Consider the following 22987-nt stretch of genomic DNA (forward strand, 5'->3'; position numbering starts at 1 on the left):
GTATCCCACTATGGGAATTTGCACACTAGATTTTGATTCATAGTTGTCAGTCCCCCACTAACTTGTTTTTTAGGGCCCGAGCAGCGGCGGCGCCGCTGCGAGGCCCTATTGTTTTTCAAGGAATTCTTATTATTCTTTTTCTTTGTTATTATTCTTTTCCGCAAACAATCACATTTTTGAGACACTAAACGTGAACGAAAACTCACCAAACTTTACACACACGTCAGGCCTGGCGAAAAATTTTATATTTTAAAGTTGCCATAGGTGATAACAGAAAAATGGCTCCATAGCGCCACCTAATAGGTTAAACGGATCCCTGACCCGCTACGATTGTCCGACGGCTATGAAAATTGTGTGGCACCTGTAGCACATCCCGATGAACAAAAACCTCTTTGATGTGTGTACCCTAAAATAGACAGAAAGTGAGGTATGATCATCTGAATGTCCAATTTTGGCCCAGTTTTGCACATTTACATGGATCATACTATTGCCCGCTTCTCCTACACGGTTAACCCGATTGACTTCAAACTTGGGCTGTACCATCTCTTTTTTTTTTTTTTTCTTTTTTTTTGAAGAGCTCAGAATTGTTCATTCGGTAGTCTTACCGATTCAACGTCTTGTCATCATTGCTCTTTTTTTTTTTTTTTTTTTTTTTTGTGTGTATGTGTGCGTGCGTTTGCGTGCGTTTGCGTGCGTGCGTGCGTTTGCGTGCGTTTGCGTGCGTGCGCGTGCGTTTGCGTGCAAATACGTATAAATTTATACTCATTCATTCACCTAAAACCTTATAAATATCCCATTACCCTTCGCCCTAACCAGGTACCTCAGAATCCCGCCAGAGTCGTGAGATTTAAATGGTCAGGAGACCAGAGAAAAGGTCAGAAAAAAAAAGAAATAAAGAGAAAAGAAAGGTAAATCAAAGCGACACCCAGCACCGACCAAACACCTCCTGCCTTCCCCACGATTACAAAATCAAAGTCTTACGCCAACCCCGGAAGCCTCTAAATTCCAGCAAATTTAGCGAGATCTCAAGAGCCCAGAGGAAAAACTAAAGAGAGGAAGGAGGGAAGGATCGATAAGGCAGAGTGAGATCAACAGAAGCCAGTACATCCAATCCATCAAAGTGAAGTCCAGCACCAACAAGACCCCTCCTGCGTGGTTACAAAACCGGAGTCTTATGCCAACCCCAGAAACCTCATACTTCTAATAAATTAAGATCTCAAGTGACCAGAGGAAAAACTAAAGAGAGGAAGGAGGGAAGGATAGATAAAGCAAAGTGAGAACCACAGACACCAGCACCAACTGATTCAAGGGGCTGTGGGAGGGAGAGGGTACTTCTGTTGAGTTTCAGTAGATGCTGGTGCGACGGATCTGGCATGCATAAGGACCACCACCAAAGAAAGAAGCCGTCAACCGCGGTCCAGCAAAGCGAGCACCCCCCCCGGAATCCCCAGGCCGCGGCAGCACCAAGGCCACCCCCAAGCCACCCGAGCGGACACCGGTCGGCGAGCCGACCCAGACACCCGGAACACCCCCGCCCCAGCCCCGGCCCACACCCCCGAGCCCAAGGCCGCAGAACGAGGCCCAGCGGGCCCCCACAGCGCCCCACCGGTCCCCAGCCCCCATCCCCCCACGAACCCCCCGCACCCCACCCAAACCCGCCATCCACCACGACCCAGGCCCCACCACCCCCGACCCCCAAACCCCCGAACACACCCCGACCCCCAGCACCCAACCCCCCACCCACCCATACCTCCACCCCCCCCCCCCAAACAAGCCGCCCCCCCCCCGACGGCCGCCAACCCCCCCCCCCCCCCCCCCCGCGAACCCGGCCCCCCGCGAGAACCCCCCACCCCCCCCCGGAAACCGGCACCGGGCAGCAGCGCAGAGAGGGAAGATGTGCCCACCCCACCTCCAGCCGCGCGAGATTTGCACAGCGGCGGGAGGGGGGAAGCAGAGGAGGAAGCACCAGGGGAGAAGGCGGAACACCAGAACACCGAGCCCGGTGGGGAGAGGCCCCGGTCGTCACGCCAGAGTACTAGTGACACCTAACCCTGTTACTGAGTCCGCCAGCTCGCCGACTGGCGAGCTCTACCCTTACACCGTGAATGTGGCCCCACCCAGTGTATATACAAGTGTGTGCGTGTGGTGCATTAAAATTGGGAGCAGGTGAGTCGGAGCAGAGGGAAAAAATTTCCCCTACTCCGACACACCCGTATCCCCCCCAAAAAAATGAATATGTATATGTGTGGTGCATTAAAAAAGGGAATGGAGGGACAGAGTGGTGGGGCAGGGACCCAAATGGGGGGGACCACAGCGCTGCCAGGCACTGCAGTCCATCCCCTCTGATGGCTCCCCGCCCCAACTCACCCCTCCCCTTGGACGTGAGGTGCATTAAAATTGGAGGGGAGTTGAAGGGTGAAGACGGTGTTTCCACCCTTCCCCACCCCACCAAGAAATGTGTTGTGTGCCCTATGTGTATATTTACAAAGTGTATAGTGCAAGCTAGTGAAGTGAGTAAGAGGAGCGACCAGCGGGGCCTCACCCAACCCGGCGGGTGTAGGTGACACGCCCGCCCCCCAGCACCCCCACCCCCTGCCGCCCCCCACCTCATCCACCCGGCACCACAATGGGCGGACAGCCAGCGCAGCAGGGCTACCGGACAGCCCACCGGCCACCGGAGCCCGCCCGGGGCGCCAGGAGTTATACCGGAGTGGGGCAGGCCCCAAACCCTCGCCCGGCCCCCGGAGCCCGACGCCCGGGCCGGGGAGGGAGCCCCAGGCCCAGGGAGAGGGAGGGGGAGGGGCCGCAGGGCAGACAGGGAAGGGGGGGGGGGGGGGGCGGGGGAAGCGGGGAGAAGACGACAAGAAGGCGAAAGGGCGGCTGCAGGGCAGGAGGCGGGGGGGGAGAGGAGGAGGGAGGGCGACAAGGGAAAAGGGACCGGGAGGCAGAGGAGGATGGGCGGGAGGAGGCGAGGAGGGAGAGGCGACGGGGGGGAGGAAGGGGGAGGGGAGAGGGAACCACGGGGCACACCGGAGGCCCACCCACCCCGAACCGCGCCGCCGGGCACGGAGCAGCGGATCGCGCCGGGACGGCACCGCCCCGGGCACCAGGGGAAGCACCCCAACACCGCACCCCACAGGGGGCCCAGGGAGCGGCCGAGCAGACAACGGGGGGGGGGGGGGGGGGCAGAACCACCCCCGCCCGACCACAGGGGACGGCGTCAAGAAAATTGACTAATTAGCATGCAGTAACACCAAGTGTTGATGCTTAGTGCCCACTAGAAATAGATCTTAAGGAGTTATTGAGTATAGTGTCGTATAGTGTGGTATGCTCGAGCCCACTAGCAGCAACTAGGTTCCTGACTATATAAAAATAAAAACAATCAGATACAAAATACCAAATACAGGAGCAGCGAAAACAGAAGTTGTAACGATGTGGTGGCTCTCGTTAACAGGCAGAATCTTGGCAGGATTAAGTTGCCAAATTGAGATTAAAATATTCTATGTACATAGACCATATTTGTTTAAATCTTGATACTTGATTTTTATTTAAGGCAGAGATTTTTTCCATTGAGATATAATTTATTAGTAAGTTTAACCAGTGGTCGATATTTAGAGATTGTTTATTTTTCCAATTGACAAGGATTATTTTTTTTAGCAATAGTAAGGGCTATAAATATAGATTGAGATTGTTTACATGGTAGCTCAGTTATTGTTAAGTCACCTAGTAAACACAATCTTGGAGATAAAGGAAGCCTACAGTTTAATATATCAGCGAGCTTTTCCAAGATTTTAGTCCAGAAATGCAGCACTGGAGTACATGACCATAAAGCATGAAGATAAGTATCGGCAGTGTTTTGTGAGCACTGGAGACAAATGTCGGAGTCAGAGAGTCCCATTTTTTTCATCATATATTGTGTAATATATGTTCTATGAAGTATCTTATATTGGATAAGTTGCAAATTTGTCTGTTTGGTCATTTTAAATACATTTTCACAGATTTGGGTCCAAAAGTCTGGTTCCGGAACTATAGACAAGTCTTTTTCCCATTTTAAAGTCGGTAAATACGTTTTATTTGTGTATAAAAATAACTTATATATTTTTGATATTTTCTTTATTGTTGTTGGAGAAAGCTTTATAATATCTTTAGCTAAGACAGGCAGTTGGAGCGTATCCTGAAGTGTTGGGATTTGTTTCTTAACCATATTTTTAACTTGCAGATAATGTAAGAAATTTCCCTTTTTTATTTCATATTTCTGGACCAAGTTTGTATACGATATAAACTTATTATCTGAGAAAAGATGATGAAGGTGTGTAATTCCTTTCTGCTCCCATAGGCTTAAATGGAACGACTGATTATTAAGTTGAAAGTCGGGGTTATGCCAAATGGGAGAGAGCCCACAGGGCGCCAATTGGGAGTTTGTAATTTCTAATGCCTTCCACCAGGCAGTCAGGGTGGCGGCTATCATTGGGTTTTTAAAACAATGATGTCGTCTTATTGATTTTGTAATAAAGAGTAAATCTGACAGTCTAAGATTATTACCATCTCAACACCTGGGACAACATCATGGTAAAAAATCAAAAAATTTTGACCTACTATATGACGGGGGTGAGGCATCAAATTTAGAGTTTCAAAACTCTTACTAAACGTAGTATTGCCGGTTGTACGTTTAACCTAGAGCTACGAAAATTGCTACACATATGTAACAGGCTATGATCTACAAAAAAGTCTGTTGGTGCAATATGCTAAACCCAACAGGAAGTCCGCCAGAGGCGGGGCATCAAATTTTGCGTTTCAAAACTCTTACTTAAAGAAGCATTCCTGGCTGTACGTTTCACCTAGTTACCAAAATTTGAAGATATATGTAACAGCCCTCAAGGTACAAAAAACTCTTTTTGAAGCATATGCTAAACCTAACAGGAAGTCCGCCACTTTGATTTAATTTGGAACGTGTTGCCATTTTTTTGGCCGTTTCATAGGGGTCTTATTTTAACGAACTCCTCCTACAGAGTTTATCCTATCATCTTCAAACTTGGTGTGATTCATCTTAAGATGTTTTAGATGAAAAGTTATTGAAAGCTTTTTATTTTGTCGTACGCTGTTGCCGTGGCATGCACTTGTTTGCAAAGGAAAAAAAAAATTCTTCTTAAGGAAGAATTCCCAGTTGTACGAAGCAGCTAGAGCTACGAAAATTTGTAGACATATGTAACAGCCCACAATGTACAAAAAAAGTCTCTTGGTGCTATGTGCTAAACCCAACAGGAAGTCCCCCAGGGGCCGGGCATCACATTTTGAGCTAAAAGACTCCTCTTTAACGAAGCATTCCCGGTTGTACGTTTTACCTAGAGTTACCAAAATTTGAAGACATATGTACCAGGCCTCGAGGTACAAAAAACTCTTTTTGAACCATATGCTAAACCTAACAGGAAGTCCGCCATTTTGATTTAATTTGTAACATGTTCCCATTTTTTGGCCGTTTCATAGGGTCTTATTTTAACGAACTCCTCCTACAGAGTTTATCCCATCATCTTCAAACTTGGTGTGATTCATCTTAAGATGTTGAAGATGAAAAGTTATTGAAAGCTTTTTATTTCGTCGCACGCTGTTGCCGTGGCATGCACTTGTTTGCAAAGGAAAACAATTCTTCTTAAGGAAGAATTCCCAGTTGTACGAAGCAGCTAGAGCTACGAAAATTTGTAGACATATGTAATAGCCCACAATGTACAAAAAAAGTCTCTTGGTGCTATGTGCTAAATCCAACAGGAAGTCCCCCATTTTGTGCTAAAAAAAACCCCTCCTCTTTAACGAAGCATTCACGGTTGTACGTTTCACCTAGAGCTATGATAATTTGGAGGCATACATAAGAGCCCATGATGTACAAAAAAAGTCTGTTGGAACCATATGCTAAACCAAACAGGAAGTCTGACATTTTGATTTACTTTGGTATTTGTAGCCACTTTTTGGGGCCTTTTATAGGGGTCATATTTTCTGCAAAACTTATCACATCATCTTCATTCTTTGGCATGTTTCATCTTAAGATATTTAAGATGAAAAGTTATTGAATTTTTTTATTTTGTCACACGCCTTTGCTGTAGCGATGCATTGTTTGCAAGGAATTTTTTTTTTAGAGAGTCTAAACATGGGCAAAAACTCACAAAATTTTGCACACAGATCAGATCTCTCACGAACATGAATATTTTATAATTTGTTGTGCAATTTGTAATAAATGGCTCAATAACGCCTTCTAGATATTTTTATGAAGTATATCCGATTATATGGTTCAGCTAGATGTGTGAATATTGGGAGGCATACCTATCAGCCTAATACTTCCAAAAATTATTCTATAGCCATGTGCCAATCCATTTTGATTTTATTTTAATTGTGCATCATTTTTGGCCTTCCATGAAACTTTGCAAACACAAAGCATGTCAAAAACATTTAGAATTTAGACGGTTTCCTATGAAACAGTACCCCAACATGCCAGTACCCCGACATGCAAATACCCCAACGTGGCCCAGGTTGCGAGGGCCCTTTATAGCTGCTCACAGCTCTAGTTAGGGCCCGAGCAGCGGCGGCACCGGCGGCGGTGCCGCTGCGAGGCCCTATTGTTTTTGTAGGAATTCTTCTTATTAGGGCCCGAGCAGCGACCGCTGCGAGGTCCCTATTGTTCCTGAAGGAATTCTTCTTATTATTATTATTCTTCTTTTTCTTTGTTATTATTCTTTTCCGCAAACAACCACATTTTTGAGGCACTAAACATGAACGAAAACTCACCAAACTTTACACGCAGATCGGGCCTGGCGAAAAATTGGATATTTTAAAGTCGCCATACATGATAACAGAAAAATGGCTCTGTAGCGCCACCTACATTGGTTAAACGGATCCCTGTCCCGCTACGATTGTCCGACGGCTATGAAAATTGTGTGGCACCTGTAGCACATCCCAATGAACAAAAACCTCTTTGAAGTGTGTACCCTAAAGTAGACAGAAAGTGAGGTATGAGTATTTAAATGTCCAATTTTTGCCAATTTTTGCACATTTACAGGGGTCATACTTTTGCCCGCTTCTCCTACACGGTTAACCCGATTGACTTCAAACTTGGGCTGTACCATCTCAACACCTGGGACAACATCATGGTAAAAAATCAAAAGTTTTTGACATACTATATGACGGTGGCGGGGCATCAAATTTACAGTTTCAAAATTCTTACTTAACGAAGCATTGCCGGTGGTACATTTAACCTAGAGCTATGAAAATTGGTACACATATGTAACAGACTATGATCTACAAAAAAGCATGTTGGTGCCATATGCTAATTATTATTAGGGCCCGAGCAGCGACCGCTGCGAGGTCCCTATTGTTCCTGAAGGAATTCTTATTATTATTAGGGCCCGAGCAGCGGCGGCGGCGGTGCCGCTGCGAGGCCCTATTGTTTTTGTAGGAATTCTTCTTATTATAATTAGGGCCCGAGCAGCGACCGCTGCGAGGTCCCTATTGTTTTTCGTTCGAATTATTATTAGGGCCCGAGCAGCTACCGCTGCGAGGTCCCTATTGTTTTTCGATCGGATTATTATTATTATTATTATTATTATTATTATTATTCTCCGTAAACGATCACGATTTTGGGTACCTAAACATTTACGAAAACTCACCAAACTTTGCACACTCCTCAGGCCCGGCGAAAAATTTGATATTATGAAGTCGTCATAACAACGCGACTCTATAGCGCCCCCTAGCATAGAAAAATAAAAACCAAGCCCGGCATGTTTGAGCTAGAGCAACGAAAATTGGCAGGCACGTGTAGCACCCCGAGACGCACAAAAAAAGTCTATTGGGACCATGTAGCTAAAATGTACAGGAAGTGAGCTATGAATTTTTTAATGTCCAATTTTGGCCTATTTTGGCACATTCACTGTGGTCATGCTTTTTCCCCCTTTGCAAACATTTTTCATCCAATTGACTTCAAACTTGGCATTTATCATCTCAAGACCTGAGAGAACAATTGGGGAAAAAATCTTGCCTTTTCGAAATACTATATGACGGGGGCGGGGCATCAAATATTGCCTTTAAAATTTCATTTGTCCAGAAAGAGCAAATGCTTAATAACTCCCATGTTCAAGCTCCAAAAAATCTCAAACTTATCAGGCAACTTAATAGTCACGGCCTGAAAACATCTATATGATAAAATTCAGTTATCCATGTAGCGCCACCTAGTGGTAACAATAATTGTCATACTTTACGTTTTTAGCTACTGTGCTGAGCTCGTTGAAGGGATCCAGTTGAAAATTGGTCAGAAAAGCCTTAAGATGTTGATCATGCCCCACACCGAATATTGTAACTTTTCGCCAAAGGGCGTGGCCGCTACGGTGCCGCAAAGTCTGAAGATTTCTCGTGACAACAAAAGCTGCATTAACTTGACCGAGATGATGCTATCTTCTCAAAATTTTACACAATTGATGAGAGTCCAGCCCTAAAGACATCTACAAACTTATATTTCATCTTACTGATAGCGCCACCTACTGGCAATTTTTTTTCTTACGATTTTTCTTCAATGTTTTTCTCCAACCATGTTAACTGGACCTACCTCATATTTGCTCAGATGAGGGTGTCGGCCTTCATGCTGTCACAACACGAAGTTTGTGAGTTTTCGCGAGTCGCTGTGGGCGTGGCTAAGCGCTGTTTGCCAAGAAAACAACGCCAATTTTGAGGGCCTAAACTGGCACAGAAACACACGAAACTTGGCACACACAGCTGGCCTGGCAAAATGAGCAATTTTTTATCGGCGATTGTGCTATTTTTACAAAAATGACTCAATAGCGCCCCCTAGAAATCTTTAACGAAACAGCCCCAGTTGTACGTTTAAGCAAGAACGACGAATATTTTTAGGTGTATGAGGGAGCCCAAGACCTACAAAAAAAGTCTCTTGGACCCATATGCTAAAATGAACAGGAAGTGAGCTACGAATTTTTGAATGTCCCATTTTTGACGATTTTTGCACATTCACAGGGGGCAGACTTTTGCCCACTTCTCCTACACGTTTCATCCGACTGAGTTAAGACTTGGCCTGGACCATGTCAAGACCTGAGCCAACGACAGGGGGAAAAATTTTGACTTTTCAAAATACTATATGATGAGGGCGGGGCATCAAAATTTGTGTTTCGCAATGAAAAAGGATATGCTTGATAACTCCCCGGTACATGCTCCAAAAAATCCCAAACGACATGTATGTTTATCGTCAAGGCCTGAAGTTATCTCTATGACAACATTCAGTTATATATGCAGCGCCACCTAGCCCTTGAGGCATAAAAAAAAAATACCCCACATACGGTATTTTGTACAAAAAATGTAAACTCATTCTAAGTGTGATAACTAAGTCATTTATGAATATTCTTTTAGTTTCCACCACTCAAAATGTTCACTGGCATCAGACTTATCCAAACATATATATATTTTTATTTATTTTTGGTAGCCTTTATGGACATTAAAAGCAATATCGTGAATGAAGGATATGCTTAATAACTCCACGGTACATGCTCCAAAAAAAATCCCACACTTGACATGTATGCTTATAATCAAGGCCTGAAGGTATCTCTATGACAACATTCAGTTATAAATACAGCGCCACCTAGCCCTTGAGGCATTTATATATATATATATAAAAAAAACCACATACGGTGTTTTGTACAAAAAATGTACACTCATTCTAAGTGTGATAACTAAGTCATTTATGAATATTCTTTTAGTTTCCACCACTCAAATTGTTCACTGGCTTCACACCGATCCAAACGTATGTACGTTTCCATTTTGTTTTATTCATTTTTGATTGCCCCTTTGGACAATAAAAGTAACATTGTGCAATGAGTACAACGAGCGATGATGTGTATATACACTTTTCCAAAAAATACCAATCAGGGCAACTCATTGCCTAAAAATAAAAAAGGACGCTGATTTTTGCAGGTCTTAACAACCACCAAAACCCGTTGAGCTTGACACACACTGGCAAAAAAAAATATTCTACATGTAAACGTTTATTATGCCATTTTCAAAGAAATTTTGCTTCCAATATGCCAGTACCCCAACGTGCAAGGACCCCAACGTGGCCCGGGCTGCGAGGGCCCTTTATAGCTGCTCGCAGCTCTAGTTAGGGCCCGAGCAGCGACCGCTGCGAGGTCCCTATTGTTTTTGTAAAAATTCTTCTTCTTCTTCTTCTTCTTCTTCTTCTTCTTCTTCTTTATTCTCCGCAAACAATCGCGATTTTGGGTACCTAAATATTCACGAAAACTCACCGAACTTTGCACACTCCTCAGGTCCGGCGAAAAATTTGATATTATGAAGTCGTTATAACAACGCGACTCTATAGCGCCCCCTAGCATAGAAAAATAAAAACCAAGCCCGGCACGTTTGAGCGAGAGCAACGAAAATTGGCAGGCACGTGTAGCACCCCGAGACGCACAAAAAAGTCTATTGGGACCATGTAGCTAAAATGTACAGGAAGTGAGCTATGAATTTTTTAATGTCCAATTTTGGCCTATTTTGGCACATTCACTGTGGTCATGCTTTTTCCCCCTATGCAAACATTTTTCATCCCATTGACTTCAAACTTGGTATTTATCATCTCAAGACCTAAGAGAACAGCTGGGCAAAAAGTCTTGCCTTTTCGAAATACTATATGACGGGAGCGGGGCATCAAATATTGCCTTTAAAATTTCATTTGTCCAGAAAGAGCAAATGCTGAATAACTCCCATGTACAAGCTCCAAAAAATCTCAAACTTCTCAGGCAACGTAATAGTCACGGCCTGAAATCATCTATATGACAAAATTCAGTTATACATATAGCGCCACCTAGTGGTTACAATAAATGTCATACTTTACGTTTTTAGCTACTGTGCTGAGCTCGTTGAAGGGATCCAGTTGAAAATTGGTCAGAAAAGGCTTAAGATGTTGATGATGCCCCACACCGAATATTGTAACTTTTCGCCAAAGGGCGTGGCCGCTACGGTGACGCAAAGTCTGAAGATTTTTCGTGACAATAAAAGCTGCATTAACTTGACCGAGATGATCCTATCTTCTCAAAATTTCACACATTTGATGAGAGTCCAGCTCTAAAGACATCTACTAACTTACATTTCATCTAACTGATAGCGCCACCTAGTGGCAATTTTTTTTCTTACGAATTTTCTTCTACGTTTTTCTCCAAACACGTTAACTGGACCTACCTCATATTTGCTCAGATGAGGGTTTCGGCCTTCATGATGTCACAACACGAAGTTTGTGAGTTTTCGCGAATTGCTGTGGGCGTGGCTAAGCGCTGTTCGCCAAGAAAACAACGCCAGTTTTGAGGGTCTAAACATGCACAGAAACTCCTGAAACTTGGCACACACATCTGGCCTGGTAAAATGAGCAATATTTTATTGTTGATTGTGCTATTTTTACAAAAATGACTCAATAGCGCCCCCTCGAAATTTTTAACGAAGCAGCCCCGGTTGTACGTTTAAGCAAGAACGACGAATATTTTTAGGTGTATGAGGGAGCCCAAGACCTACAAAAAAAGTCTCTTGTACCCATATGCTAAAATGAACAGGAAGTGAGCTACGAATTTTTGAATGTCCCATTTTTGACGATTTTTGCACATTCACAGGGGGCAGACTTTTGCCCACTTCTCCTATACGTTTCATCCGACTGAGTTAAGACTTGGCCTGGACCATGTCAAGACCTGAGCCAACGACAGGGGGAAAAATTTTGACTTTTTAACATACTATATGATGAGGGCGGGGCATCAAAATTTGTGTTTCGCAATGAAAAAGGATATGCTTGATAACTCCCCGGTACATGCTCCAAAAAATCCCAAACTTGACATGTATGTTTATCGTCAAGGCCTGAAGTTATCTCTATGACAACATTCAGTTATATATGCAGCGCCACCTAGCCCTTGAGGCATGAAAAAAAAATACCACACATACGGTATTTTGTACAAAAAATGTAAACTCATTCTAAGTGTGATAACTAAGTCATTTATGAATATTCTTTTAGTTTCCACCACTCAAAATGTTCACTGGCATCAGACTTATCCAAACATATATATATTTTTATTTATTTTTGATAGCCTCTATGGACATTAAAAGCAATATCGTGAATGAAGGATATGCTTCATAACTCCACGGTACCTGCTCCAAAAAAAATCCCACACTTGACATGTATGCTTATAATCAAGGCCTGAAGGTATCTCTATGACAACATTCAGTTATAAATACAGCGCCACCTAGCCCTTGAGGCTTATATAAAAAAAAATAAAAAATACCCCACATACGGTATTTTGTACAAAAAATGTACAATCATTCTAAGTGTGATAACTAAGTCATTTATGAATATTCTTTTAGTTTCCACCACTCAAATTGTTCACTGGCTTCACACCGATCCAAACGTATGTACGTTTCCATTTTGTTGTATTCATTTTTGATTGTCCCTTTGGACAATAAAAGTAACATTGTGCAATGAGTACAACGAGCGATGATGTGTATATACACTTTTACAAAAAAATACCAATCAGGGCAACTCATTGCCTAAAAATAAAAAAGGACGCTGATTTTTGCAGGTCTTAACAATCACCAAAACCCGTTGAGCTTGACACACACACTGGCAAAAAAATATTCTACATGTAAACGTTTATTATGCCATTTTCAAAGAAATTTTGCTTCCAATATGCCAGTACCCCAACGTGCCAGTACCCCAACGTGCAAGTACCCCAACGTGCAAGGACCCCAATGTGGCCCGGGCTGCGAGGGCCCTTTATAGCTGCTCGCAGCTCAAGTTATTCTTCTTCTTCTTCTTCTTCTTCTTTATTCTCCGCAAACGATCGCGATTTTGGGTACCTAAACATTCACGAAAACTCACCGAACTTTGCGCACTCTTCGGGCCCGGCGAAAAATTTGATATTATGAAGGCGTCATAACAACGCGACTCTATAGCGCCCCCTAGCGTAGAAAAATAATAACCAAGCCCGGCACGTTTGAGCTAGAGCAACGAAAATTGGCAGGCACGTGTAGCACCCCGAGACGCACAAAAAAGTCTATTGGGACCATGTAGCTAAAATGTACAGGAAATGAGCTATGAATTTTTTTTATGTCCAATTTTGGCCTATTTTGGCACATTCACTGTGGTCATGCTTTTTCCCCCTTTGCAAACATTTTTCATCCAGTTGACTTCAAAATTGGCATTTATCATCTCAAGACCTGAGACAACAACTGGGCAAAAAACCTTGACTTTTTGAAATACTATATGACGGGGGCGGGGCATCAAATATTGCCTTGAAAATTTCATTTGTCCAGAAAGAGCAAATGCTTTATAACTCCCATGTTCAAGCTCCGAAAAATCTCAAACTTCTCAGACAACGTAATAGTCACGGCCTGAAAACATCTATATGATAAAATTCAGTTATACATATAGCGCCACCTAGTGGTAACAATAAATGTCATACTTTACGTTTTTAGCTACTGTGCTGAGCTCGTTGAAGGGATCCAGTTGAAAATTGGTCAGAAAAGCCTTAAGATGTTGATCATGCCCCACACCGAATATTGTAACTTTTCGCCAAAGGGCGTGGCCGCTACGGTGACGCAAAGTCTGAAGATTTTCCGTGACAATAAAAGCTGCATTAACTTGACCGAGATGATCCTATCTTCTCAAAATTTCACACATTTGATGAGAGTCGAGCCCTAAAGACATCTACGAACTTATATTTCATCTTACTGATAGCGCCACCTAGTGGCATTTTTCTTTTCTTACGAAATTTCTTCTACGTTTTTGTCCAAACACGTTAACTGGACCTACCTCAGATTTGCTCAGATGAGGGTTTCGGCCTTCATGATGTCACAACACGAAGTTTGTGAGTTTTCGTGAATTGCTGTGGGCGTGGCTAAGCACTGTTCGCCAAGAAAACAACCCCAGTTTTGAGGGTCTAAACATGCGCAGAAACTCATGAAACTTGGCACACACATCTGGCCTGGTAAAATGAACAATATTTTATTGTTGATTGTGCTATTTTTACAAAAATGACTCAATAGTGCCCCCTAGAAATTTTTAACGAAGCAGCCCCGATTGTACGTTTAAGCAAGATCTACGAAAATTTTTACGTGTATGAGGGAGCCAAAGACCTACAAAAAAAGTCTCTTGGACCCATATGCTAAAATGAACAGGAAGTGAGCTACGAATTTTTGAATGTCCCATTTTTTACGATTTTTGCACATTTTCAGAGGGCATACTTTTGCCCACTTCTCCTACACGTTTTATCCGACTGACTTATGACTTGACCTGGACCATGCCAAGACCTGAGCCAACAACAGACGGAAAAATCTTGACTTTTGGAAATACTATATGATGAGGGCGGGGCATCAAAATTTGTGTTTCGCACTGAAAAAGGATATGCTTAATAACTCCCCGATACATGCTCCAAAAAATCCCAAACTTGACATGTATGTTTATCGTCAAGGCCTGAAGGTATCTCTATGACAACATTCAGTTATATATGCAGCGCCACCTAGCCCTTGAGGCATGAAAAAAAAATACCCCACTTACGGTATTTTGTACAAAAAATGTAAACTCATTCTAAGTGTGATAACTAAGTCATTTAGGAATATTCTTTTACCTTCCACCACTCAAAATATTCACTGGCATCAGACCTAACCAAACATACATATTTTTGTTATTTAGTTCTATGTATTTTTGATAGCCTCTATGGACATTAAAAGCAATATCGTGAATGAAGGCTATGCTTAATAACTCCCAGGTACATGCTCCAAAAAATCCCATATTTGAAATGTATATTTAGAGTCAAGGCCTGAAGGTATCTCTATGACAAAATTCAGTTATAAATACAGCGCCACCTAGTCCTTGAGGCATAAAAAAAAATGCCTCACTTACGGTATTTTTCTAAAAATTGTAAACTCATTTTAAGTGTGATAACTAAGTCATTTATGAATATTCTTTTACTTTCCACCACTCAATATGTTCACTGGTATCAGACCGATCCAAACATACGTATTTTTTATTTAGTTTTATTTATTTTTTTTATCGCCTCTATGGACAATAAAAGCAACATTGTGCAATGAGTACGAGCGATGATGTGTGTATATATACTTTTACGAAAAATACCAATCAGAGCAACTCATTGCCTAAAAATAAAAAAAAGACGCTGATTTTTGCAGATCTTAACAATCACCAAAACCCATTGAGCTTGACACACTCATCACACCTGGCAAAAAAAAAAAAAAAAAGTCCACATGTTTATCATGCCATTTTCAAAGAAATTCTGCTTCCAATGTGCCAGTACCCTAATGTGCAAGTTCCCCAACGTGCAAGGACCCCAACGTGGCCCGGGCTGCGAGGGCCCTTTATAGCTGCTCGCAGCTCTAGTTCTTCTTCTTTTTCTTCTCCGCAAACAATCGCATTTTTGAGACACTAAACGTGACCGAAAACTCACCAAACCTTACACGCACATCAGGCCTGGCGAAAAATTTGATATTTTAAAGTCGCCATACATGATAACAGAAAAATGGCTCCTTAGCGCCCCCTACATAGGTTAAACGGATCCCTGTCCCGCTACGATTGTCCGACGGCTATGAAAATTGTGTGGCATCTGTAGCACATCCCAATGAACAAAAACCTCTTTGAAGTGTGTACCCTAAAATAGACAGAAAGTGAGGTATGAGTATTTAAATGTCCAATTTTTGCCAATTTTTGCACATTTACAGGGGTCATACTTTTGCCCGCTTCTCCTACACGGTTAATCCGATTGACTTCAAACTTGGGATGTACCATCTCAACACCTGGGACAACATCATTGTGAAAAATGAAAAGTTTTTGATATACTATATGACGGCGGCGGCGCATCAAATTTAGAGTTTAAAAATTCTTACTTCACGAGGCATTGCCGGTTGTACGTTTAATCTAGAGTTACGAAAATTGGTACACATATGTAACAGACTATGACCTACAAAAAACTCTTTTTGAACCATATGCTAAACCTAACAGGAAGTCCACCATTTTGATTTATTTTGGAACGTGTTGCCATTTTTTTGGCCATTTCATTGGGGCCTTATTTTAACGAACTCCTCCTACAGTGTTTATCCGATCATCTTCAAACTTGGTGTGATTCATCTTAAGATGTTGAAGATGAAAAGTTATTGAAAGCTTTGTATTTCGTCGCACGCTGTTGTCATGGCATGCACTGTTTGCAAAGGAAAAAAAATATCCTTAAAGAAGCATTGCCAGTTGTACGAAGCAGCTAGAGCTACGAAAATTTGTAGACATATGTAACAGCCCAAGATGTACAAAAAAAGTCTCTTGGTGCCCTGTGCTAAACCCAACAGGAAGTCCCCCAGGGGCCGGGCATCACATTTTGAGCTAAAAAAAACTCCTCTTTAACAAAGCATACCCGGCTGTACGTTTCACCTAGAGTTACCAAAATTTGTAGAGGTATATAACAGCCCTCGAAGTACAAAAAACTCTTTTTGAACCATATGCTAAACCTAACAGGACGTCCGCCATTTTGATTTACTTTGGAATGTGTTGCCATTTTCTTTGGCCATTTCACATAGGGGTCATATTTTAACAAACTCCTCCTACAGAGTTTATCCGATCATCTTCAAACTTGGTGTGATTCATCTTAAGATGTTGAGGATGAAAAGTTATTGAAAGTTTTTTATTTCGTCACACGCTGTTATCGTGGCATGCACTTTTTGCAAAGGAAAAAAATCCTTCTTAATGAAGCATTCCCAGTTGTACGAAGCAGCTAGAGCGACGAAAAATTGTAGACATATGTAACAGTCCAGGATGTACAAAAAAGTCTCTTGGTGCCATGTGCTTAACCTAACAGGAAGTCCCCCAGGGGCCGGGCATCACATTTTGAGCTAAAAAACTCCTCTTTAACGAAGCATTCCCGGTTGTACGTTTCACCTAGCGCTATGATAATTTGCAGGCATACATAAGAGCCCATGATGTACAAAAAAGTCTCTTGGAACCATGTGCTAAACCAAACAGGAAGTCTGCCATTTTGATTTATGATGGGATTTGTTGCCATTTTTTGTGGCCTTTTTCAGGGGTCATATTTTAACGAACCCCTCCTACAAAATTTATCCGACTGTCTTCAAACTTGGTGTGCTTCATCTTAAGATGTTTAAGATGCAAAGTTATCGAAAGTTTTTTATTTTGTAACACGCTGTTGCCATAGCAATGCATTGTTTGTCAAGTGCTGCTTTTTTTTTTTATACACATGAAAACTCATGAAACTTTGCAAACACATCAGACTTGTCATGAACATGAATTTTCAGAGATTTATTGTGCAATTTGCAATAAATAGCGCCCTCTAGACATTTTTATGAAGCATTTCCGATTGTATGATTATGCTAGACCTACAAAAAAGTATTATGTAGCCATTTGCCAAACCAAAGAGGAAGTCCGCTATTTTGATTTTATTTTGGGAATTATACATCATTTTTGGCCTCTTTCATAAAACTTTGCACAGACAAGGCATGGAAAAAACTAACATTTTAAATGGTCCTTGTTACATGTAACAGTACCCCAACGTGCCAGTACCCTGACGTGCAAGTAACCCAACGTTGTGCTCAATAGCGCCCTCTATGCATTTTTATGGAGCATTTCCAATTGTATGATTCAAGCGATACACAACTAAAGATGACTTGACCAAGATTTATGAAAACTGGGAGGCATACCTATTAGCTTAAGACCTACAAAAGGTATTCTGTAGCCGTATGCTAAACCTAAAAGGAAGTCCACCATTTTGAATTTATTTTGGGAATTGCACACCATATTTTGCGTTTTGATTAAACTTTGCACACACAAGGCTTGTCAAAAACATTTTAGATGGTCCTTGTCCTATTTGACAGTACCCCAACGTGCCAGTACCCCGACGTGCAAGTACCCCAACGTGGCCCGGGTTGCGAGGGCCCTTTATAGCTGCTCGCAGCTCTAGTTCTTCTTCTTATTATTATTCTCCGCAAACGATCACATTTTTGAGACACTAAACGTGACCGAAAACTCACCAAACTTTACACACACATCAGGCCTGGCGAAAAATTTGATATTTTATAGTCGTCATACATGACAAAAGAAAAATGGCTCCTTAGCGCCCCCTACATAGGTTAAACGGATCCCTGTCCCACTACGATTGTCCGACGGCTATGAAAATTGTGTGGCACCTGTAGCACACCCCAATGAACAAAAACCTCTTTGATGTGTGTACCCTAAAATAGACAGAAAGTGAGGTATGATCATCTGAATGTCCAATTTTGGCCCAGTTTTGCACATTTACATGGATCATACTATTGCCCGCTTCTCCTACACGGTTAACCCGATTGACTTCAAACTTGGGCTGTACCATCTCAACACCTAAGACAACATCATGGTAAAAAATCAAACGTTTTTGACATACTATATGACGGGGACGAGGCATCAAATTTAGAGTTTCAATACTCTTACTTAACAACGCATTGCTGGTTGTACGTTTATTCTAGAGCTACGAAAATTGGTACACATATGTAACAGACTACGACCTACAAAAACGTCTTTTGGTGCCATATGCTAAACCTAAGAGGAAGTCTGCCAGAAGCAGAGCATCAAATTTGTTGTTTCAAAATTCTTACTTAATGAAGCATTCCCGGCTGTAAGTTTCACTGAGAGTGACCAAAATTTGAAGACATATGTAATAGCCCTCAAGGTACAAAAAACTCTTTTTGAACCATATGCTAAACCTAACAGAAAGTCCACCATTTTGATTTACTTTGGAACATGTTGGCATTTTTTTGGCCATTTCATAGGGGTCTTATTTTAACGAACTCCTCCTACAGAATAGGGGTGGGACAAAAAAACGATTCGACCGAACCATCGGTCGTCATGGGGAGCTAAACGGCCGTATCGGTAGCAGACTTGTCAACCGATACAAAATCCGCCGGGAATCCTTAGATACATTGCTTGTAAAGCTGTGGACCGGATATCGCGTTGCTGTGAATCGGTTGCGAGTGAGGCTTTATGGTTTTCATAACAATAGCAAGAGTTCTGCGCCGTGCTCTACTTGTTTTGTTTACATTTCAGCAGCATCACTATTCAAGCTACTTCCGTGTTTACAGAGAGCTAGCAAAGTAGCGCTCAAAGACGCTTCATTCCCCGGATGTTGTAAACATAATGCAAAGACGTTACGAAAACTCACCAAACTTTACACACACAGTAAAGTACTAACCCTAACCCTGGCGAAAAATTTGATATTTTAAAGTCGCCATACATGATAACAGAAAAATGGCTCCTTAGCGCCCCCTACATAGGTTAAACGGATCCCAGGTCCGCTACGATTGTCCTACGGCTATGAAAATTTTGTGGCACCTGTAGCACATCCAGATGAACAAAAACCTCTTTCATGTGTGTACCCTAAAATAGACAGAAAGTGAGGTATGATCATTTAAATGTCCAATTTTGGCCCATTTTTGCACATTTACAGGGGTCATACTTTTGCCCGCTTCTCCTACACGGTTAACCCGATTGACTTCAAACTTGGGATGTACCATCTCAACACCTGGGACAACACCATGGTAAAAAATCAAAAGTTTTTGACATACTATATGACGGGGGCGAGGCATCAAATTTAGAGTTTCAAAATTCTTACTTAATGAAGCATTCCCGGCTGTACGTTTCACCGAGAGTTACCAAAATTTGAAGACATATGTAACAGGCCTCGAGCTACAAAAAACCCTTTTTGAAACATATGCTAACCCCAACAGGAAGTCCGCCATTTTGATTTACTTTGAAACGTGTTGCCATTTTTTTGGCCATTTCATAGGGGTCTTATTTTAACGAACTCCTCCTACAGAGTTTATCCCATCATCTTCAAACTTGGTGTGATTCATCTTAAGATGTTGAAGATGAAAAGTTATTGAAAGCTTTTTATTTCGTCGCATGCTGTTGCCGTGGCATGCACTTGTTTGCAAAGGAAAAAAATTCTTCTTAAGGAAGCATTCCCAGTTGTACGAAGCAGCTAGAGCTACGAAAATTTGTAGACATATGTAACAGCCCAAGATGTACAAAAAATTCTCTTGGTGCCATGTGCTAAACCCAACAGGAAGTCCCCCAGGGGCCGGGCATCACATTTTGAGCTAAAAAACTCCTCTTTAATGAAGCATTCCCGGTTGTACGTTTTACCTAGAGTTACCAAAATTTGAAGACATATGTAACAGGCCTCGAGGTACAAAAAACCCTTTTTGAAACATATGCTAACCCCAACAGGAAGTCCGCCATTTTGATTTACTTTGAAACGTGTTGCCATTTTTTTGGCCATTTCATAGGAGTCTTATTTTAACGAACTCCTCCTATAGAATTTATCTGATCATCTTCAAACTTGGTGTGATTCATCTTAAGATGTTGACGATGAAAAGTTATTGAAACCTTTTTATTTCATTGCACGCTGTTGCCGTGGCATGCACTTTTTGCAAATGAAAAAAAAATCCTTCTTAATGAAGCATTCCCAGTTGTACGAAGCAGCTCGAGCTACGAAAATTTGTAGACATATGTAACAGCCCACGATGTACAAAAAAAGTCTCTTGGTGCCATGTACTAAACCCAACAGGAAGTCCCCCAGGGGCCGGGCATCACATTTTGTGCTAAAAAAAAACCCCTCCTCTTTAACGAAGCATTCCCGGTTGTACGTTTCACCTAGAGCTATGATCATTTGGAGGCATACATAAGAGCCCACGATGTACAAAAAAGTCTCTTGGAACCATATGCTGAACTAAACAGGAAGTCTGCCATTTTGATTTACTTTGGTATTTGTAGACACTTTTTGGGGCCTTTTATAGGGGTCATATTTTCTGCAAAACTTATCACATCGTCTTCATTCTTTGGCATGTTTCATCTTAAGATATTTAAGATGAAAAGTTATTGAAATTTTGTATTTTGTCACACGCCTTTGCTGTAGCGATGCATTGTTTGCAAAGAATTTTTTTTTTAGAGAGTCTAAACATGGGCAAAAACGCACAAAATTTTGCACACAGATCAGATCTCTCACGAACATGAATATTTTATAATTTGTTGTGCAATTTGTAATAAATGGCTCAATAGCGCCGTCTAGATATTTTTATGAAGTATATCCGATTATATGGTTCAGCTCGATGTGTGAATATTGGGAGGCATACCTATCAGCCTAATATCTCCAAAAATTATTCTATAGCCATGTGCCAATCCATTTTGATTTTATTTTAATTGTGCATCATTTTTGGCCTTCCATGAAACTTTGCAAACACAAAGCATGTCAAAAACATTTACAATTTAGACGGTTTCCTATGAAACAGTACCCCAACATGCCAGTACCCCGACATGCAAATACCCCAACGTGGCCCAGGTTGTTCTTATTATTATTCTTCTCCGCAAACGATCACATTTTTGAGACACTAAACGTGACCGAAAACTCACCAAACTTTACACACACATCAGGCCTGGCGAAAAATTTGATATTTTATAGTCGCCATACATGACAAAAGAAAAATGGCTCCTTCGCGCCCCCTACATAGGTTAAACGGATCCCTGTCCCGCTACGATTGTCCGACGGCTATGAAAATTGTGTGGCACCTGTAGCACATCCCAATGAACAAAAACCTCTTTGATGTGTGTACCCTAAAATAGACAGAAAGTGAGGTATGATCATCTGAATGTCCAATTTTGGCCCAGTTTTGCACATTTACATGGATCATACTATTGCCCGCTTCTCCTACACGGTTAACCCGATTGACTTCAAACTTGGGCTGTACCATCTCAACACCTGGGACAACATCATGGTAAAAAAAATCAAACGTTTTTGACATACTATGTGACGGGGACGAGGCATCAAATTTAGAGTTTCAATACTCTTACTTAACAAAGCATTGCTGGTTGTACGTTTATTCTAGAGCTACGAAAATTGGTACACATATGTAACAGACTACGACCTACAAAAACGTCTTTTGCTGCCATATGCTAAACCTAAGAGGAAGTCCGCCAGAAGCAGGGCATCAAATTTGTTGTTTCAAAATTCTTACTTAATGAAGCATTCCCGGCTGTAAGTTTCACTGAGAGTGACCAAAATTTGAAGACATATGTAATAGCCCTCAGGGTACAAAAAACTCTTTTTGAACCATATGCTAAACCTAACAGGAAGTCCGCCATTTGGATTTACTTTGGAACGTGTTGCCATTTTTTTGGCCATTTCATAGGGGTCTTATTTTAACGAACTCCTCCTACAGAGTTTATCCCATCATCTTCAAACTTGGTGTGATTCATCTTAAGATGTTGAAGATGAAAAGTTATTGAAAGCTTTTTATTTCGTCGCACGCTGTTGCCGTTGCATGCACTTGTTTGCAAAGGAAAAAAAATCTTCTTAAGGAAGAATTCCCAGTTGTACGAAGCAGCTAGAGCTACGAAAATTTGTAGACATATGTAACAGCCCACAATGTACAAAAAAAGTCTCTCGGTGCTCTGTGCTAAACCCAACAGGAAGTCCCCCAGGGGCCGGGCATCACATTTTGAGCTAAAAAAAACTCCTCTTTAACAAAGCATACCCGGTTGTACGTTTTACCTAGAGTTACCAAAATTTGAAGAAATATGTAACAGGCCTCGAGGTACAAAAAACTCTTTTTGAACCATATGCTAAACCTAACAGGAAGTCCGCCATTTTGATTTACTTTGGAACGTGTGGCCATTTTTTGGGCCATTTCATAGGGGTCTTATTTTAACGAACTCCTACAGAGTTTTTCCGATCATCTTCAAACTTGGTGTGATTCATCTTAAGATGTTGACGATGAAAATTAATTGAAAGCTTTTTATTTCCTCGCACGCTGTTGTCGTGGCATGCACTTGTTTGCAAAGGAAAAAAAATCCTTCTTAATGAAGCATTCCCAGTTGTACGAAGCAGCTAGAGCTACGGAAATTTGGAGACATATGTAACAGCCCACGATGTAC

At 41.9% G+C, this 22987-nt stretch overlaps 1 protein-coding gene across 1 annotated transcript in view; it reads right to left on the reverse strand.

Annotated features, from left to right (window-relative positions):
- The window catches only part of dcp1a (decapping mRNA 1A), a 131342-nt gene that overhangs the window by 1423 nt on the left and 106932 nt on the right, over nucleotides 1-22987 (reverse strand). The window lies entirely within an intron of this gene.

The sequence above is a fragment of the Festucalex cinctus genome, chromosome 2 (assembly GCF_051991245.1).
Source record: "Festucalex cinctus isolate MCC-2025b chromosome 2, RoL_Fcin_1.0, whole genome shotgun sequence".
Taxonomy (NCBI): Eukaryota; Metazoa; Chordata; class Actinopteri; order Syngnathiformes; family Syngnathidae; genus Festucalex; species Festucalex cinctus.